Source organism: Hemibagrus wyckioides, linkage group LG12 (genome assembly GCF_019097595.1).
Source record: "Hemibagrus wyckioides isolate EC202008001 linkage group LG12, SWU_Hwy_1.0, whole genome shotgun sequence".
Lineage (NCBI taxonomy): Eukaryota > Metazoa > Chordata > Actinopteri > Siluriformes > Bagridae > Hemibagrus > Hemibagrus wyckioides.
Window position 1 is genome coordinate 12,616,050 of NC_080721.1, and position 5,000 is coordinate 12,621,049.

The following is a 5,000-nucleotide window of genomic DNA, read 5'->3' on the forward strand; positions in this document are numbered from 1 at the left end:
AGTGGAGTCCATGCCTCGATGGGTCAGGGCTGTTTTGGCAGCAAAAAGGGGACGGACACAATATTAGGCAGGTGGTCATAATGTTATGGCTGATCAGTGTATATCACTCCTAGTAAACAGAAATACTTCTGAAACACTACAAACTCCTGAAGTCCTGAGTGTCTACTCTCATATGAGTTTCACATTAACCTCCACTGTGGTTATAATTCAATCATAAACATGAACACAATTAAACAGGAGGAAATAATATTTTAGGCCTCTGGGAAAAAGAGTTAAATATAAGGTGGAAGTGTGAGGCCTGTAAGCTACACAGCGCTCTGGGGAATGGAGCTTTAACTCCGCTGGAATATTCTCTCTCTTTGTTGCAAATCTTATGTAGCGGATAAAAGGTTATGTAAAGAACCTCACTGGCAGTTCATGTCTAATTCATGTCTAATTCCGATGAATCCAGTGACAGGTAATGAATATCTAATGAAGCCTGGATGCCAAGCAGATTGACGTGCGATGAATTCTGACGTCACGTCTTTTCGGCGGTGTCACGTGACCCGGGTAGCTGAGCAGACGCTGCTTGTGATCATGTATGTCGGTGTTCATTGTGATGAGCTGACGGAGAATGACTAAGTTACAGCGGATTCAGACTGGAGGATATTAGAGACAGGTTTCTTCTCTCTAAACGACGGCATCTGTGTGAAATGTTCGCATTTAGTATTCATCCAAGCTATTAATCATTCAAAGTCTGAATGTGGAAAAAGGACAAAAATGTGTTAACAAAAAACACTCTGAGTGGGTGTGGCTTAATATTCTAATGAGCAGGCTTGATTACACTGAAGGAGTAAATCTTCTGCTTGTCCTGCATCAAAAGTGTGGCTTTAAACTGAGAACATGAACTCATCTTTAACAATTCTCTGGGATTTGTACTGCAGACGGTAAAAAAGACCAACACCGCCCTCGTTAAACATGTTTTAATCACTAAAACATAATGACTGGAATTACACTGATCAGGCATAACATTATGACCACCTGCCTAATATTGTGTCCGTCCCCCTTTTGCTTCCAAAACAGCCCTGACCTGTCGAGACATGGATCCCTGAAGGTGTGCTGTGGTATCTGACACCAAGATGTTAGCAGCAGATCCTTTAAGTCCTGCATGTGCCCCAGCTCACAACTTACAGGACTTAAAGGATACTTTTGATAGATACTGACCACTGCAGAGCTCCCATAAGAGCTGCAGTTTTGGAGATGCTCTGATCCAGTGGTCTAGACATCACAATTTGTCCCTTCGTCAAACTCGCTCAAATCCTTACGCTTGTCCATTTTTCCTGCTTCTAACACATCAACTTTGAGGACAAAATGTTCACTTGCTGTCTAATATATCCCACCCACTAACAGGTGCCATGATGAGGAGATCATCAGTCTTATTCACTTCACCTGGCAATGGTCATAATGTTATGGCTGATCGGTGTATGTATTATGTTATAGACTGTGTGAAGGTGTCGTGGACTCGAGATGAAATGATAAAGCAGGATCACGTGTTTAGTGAGACGAGGCTCGGAAACCTCAGAAACTGCGAGAAGATAAATGTGTGAGGTAAATGTGGGACAAACCTCTGTGTTAATGTTTAGGATCTAATCTAACTGTGGTGTCTGTTCAGTCATGGTACTCGCTTATCTAGACTGCTGCACCTTCTCCACAAAGTGTGTTGATTAACAGACACTTCCTGTTTACTGCTGTTTGATAGACAACCTCCAAACAGCCAAGACCCTCCTACTCTCTTAAAAAAAAACCTCCTCAAAGGCCACACCCTGCGGTGTCGGTACGAGTGGTCGAGGACACGGTGACATGTGGGATGCGGCTAATCTGATTAGTCCTGGGGGCGATGACAGCTGTGAGTGTTAATGAAAGAGCGAGCGGTGAGAGGGACGACAGGAGCGTGGAGTCGTGATGAATCTGGAGCCGAGGGGCAGACGGAGGGATCACGCTGAGCAAAAACACACGCCGAGGAAAACACGGCCTGAGCCTTTCACTCGGCCGATCGATGCAGAGTCATTTAGTAAAAAGCAGAACGAGAGCACGAGATGGAGCAGGTGCAGCGTGGGTAATGATGGGGCTTCTTAGAGAGAGAGAGAGAGAGAGAGAGAGAGAGGGGCATGAAAAATGAATGAGCACTGGGAGGAAAACAAAAAGTGTGGGACCGGATGAGAGGGAGAAAATGATGGAAAATGAGAGAGAGAGAGAGAGAGAGAGAGAGAGAGACTGTTTGATCCTTTCCACTGCAGCAGACCAGAGGCCATGTGTGTGTTTCACAGGAAAAAGGAGGAAAAAGCAAGAAACAGACAGAAGAGAGAGAGAGAGAGAGAGAGAGAGAGAGAGCAATCAGAAGTAGAGATGAAAGCTATTGTGTATTGAGTAAACCCCTCAACATCCCACCTCAGTACTCAGACGCACCATCACTGAAAAGCATCACATCATGCTGTCACAATTTCTCAATCCAGGAATCCGGGAATGAAAGGAATTTTCCGGAATGTCCCACTGAAGGCTCGTGTTGAGCTGCTCAAGGACACTTAATGAAAAATGTGGCACCTACCTTACCCTTATCACATGCAATATCTGTGTGTGTGTGTGTGTGTGTGTGTGTGTGTGCAGGTAGACAATGTCAGCGTCCCACCGTTTGTTGTTTCCTTTCTTCATTTTCCTCTTAAATTCTATCTGAACCCTGATTTTGCAGGAGCAGACTCTAGTGTTAACAGAGAGTCTGGAACACTAGACCCTTTTCCTTTCTTCTCCTTTCTTCCCCTCTTCCTGAAGAACATGCTGCATCATCGTATTGGAAGAAACGGTTGGAGAAAACATACAGCCTGGGATTAGCCTCTCCATGGAGGTCTAAAAATATATTAATAATAAAGGAGTGACCAGGATTCTAACAACAGCACACACACAAATGATTGGAAAATTGTGAACTTACACTGATGCTGGAGAAGAACACGCCGTTGGCTTTGCCCTTGATTCGGATTAAATAATGGAACAGGGGAGATTCATTAACTTAACCGCACTGTGCTGGAGGAAAAGCGGCTCTACTCATCACTTCGCTAATCCCTCCGCTTGATTATCGTAAAGTAATGACAAATCTGGTGCTTTTATTATTATTTATTTATTTATTGACTCTCAGCAGTAGCCTCAGCGGATTAATTCTACCTGATTAATCATGCTGATTTGGCTTTCAGTAACCGAACCTGCAGCCAGACCGGCCGTCTCTGGATAAACCTGACACATCTGATCCAGTGCTTTATCCCAGAGGTAACACTGCGCTAGATCTCACTCAGTTTCCCTGAAGATGTGCAGCACAGTCTGAACATTAAGAGTTCCTTTCACTGGAACTAAGGGGCCGACCCCAACCCCTGAACTCAATGATCTGTAGGGGCGTCCCAGTACTTTTGGAAATACAGTGTATTTCCAGCACTTAGATATATTTTCCAAACCTTCCACCAGAGCACTAATGTGTGTGTGTGTGTGTGTGTAGAACATTATTGTTTCTGTCGCTTCATCAAACCCTCATAAAAGCACTCCAGCCTTCCAGACGCCGTCCAGTGACCTTCACCTCGGGTGAACACGGAGGTGTAAACAGCCGGCGTTGACTGTCACAACACTTCTGTCAGTGGAGCAGAGCTGGACCTCCGTCCTGACAACACCGTGAGCACTTTCCTTCTCCTCGGATCAGACCGGAGCAGGGAAATTGATTTTACGCAGCACGCAGATTTTAATGCATCTTACGAACCGCAAGCGAGGGATAAAACACAGATCTGTACATCATCTGCTCTTTATGATCGACCCATGAATCTCTGCCACTCGCTGTGGAGGAGCAGACCAGCTGAGGATCTGACCGTAACGTAAATATAAAGGGCTGTGGCGTGTAAACTTCAGCCTGGACGACATACCTCCTTCTTTCCTACACAACAGAGATTCGGAATTCTCCATTCTGATTGGTCGGTCAGTGTTAATTAGCAGCTCTGACAGGCTTATACTTCGTGGATGCTTTTATACTAATATTTGACTATTTTCTGTCACTTATAAGATATGGAATAACGCATAAGCGTAAGGTGAGACACAGGTATGTTGTTGAAAGAAATGACGGATCATCTGAACACCTCGTTCAGGTGCAGGATCAAGTCCACATGACACACTGCCATTATTTAGAATTTGCACACAACCGCAACGATGTCAAAACACGACCAGGGGTTAAGGTTAATGCAAAAAAAAACAAAAAAACAAGAACAACAACAAAAGAGCTCTGTGTGTGTGTGTGTGTGTAATAGTTACTATACTCAGTCATACAGTACTCTGCTTTAAATAAAACATGGTGGCTTTGAGAAAAGGTACAGAGACAGCTTTTAAACTCTATCTAATAAGAAATAATGCTATTCTATGCGAAGAACCATGTTGTGTACTTTTAATGGGTGTTTGTTATCTAAGACGGACTGAGGGACTTCTCTCAGTTGTCCTCAAGGTATGATTATGTCCTACAGGTCCAAAGCATGTGCTCATGAAAGTACACTTTATTCCTGAGATATAACTCTCTGTGTCTGAGACATACACGCTATTTCCAAAAGTATTGGGACACCCCTCCAGATCATTGAATTCAGGTGTTTTTCAGGGGTTTGGCTCGGTCTCTTAGTTCCAGTGAAAGGAACTCTTAATGCTTCAGCTTCATACCAAGACATTTTAGACAATTTCATGCTCTTTGTGGGAACAGTTTGGGGATGACCCCTTCCTGTTCCAACATGACTGCACACCAGTGACCAAAGCAAGGTCCATAAAGACATGGATGAGTGAGTTTGGTGTGGAGGAACTTGACTGGCCTGCACAGAGTCCTGACCTCAACCCCATAGAACACCTTTGGGATGAATTAGAGTGGAGACTGTGAACCAGACCTTCTCGTCATCACAACATCAGTGTCTGACCTCACAAATGCACTTCTAGAGGAATGGTCAAAAAATTCCCATAAA

General features: G+C 44.2%; 1 protein-coding gene across 1 annotated transcript in view; it reads right to left on the reverse strand.

Moving 5' to 3' along the window:
• The window catches only part of pkn1b (protein kinase N1b), a 67,188-nt gene that overhangs the window by 61,515 nt on the left and 673 nt on the right, over positions 1-5,000 (reverse strand). The window lies entirely within an intron of this gene.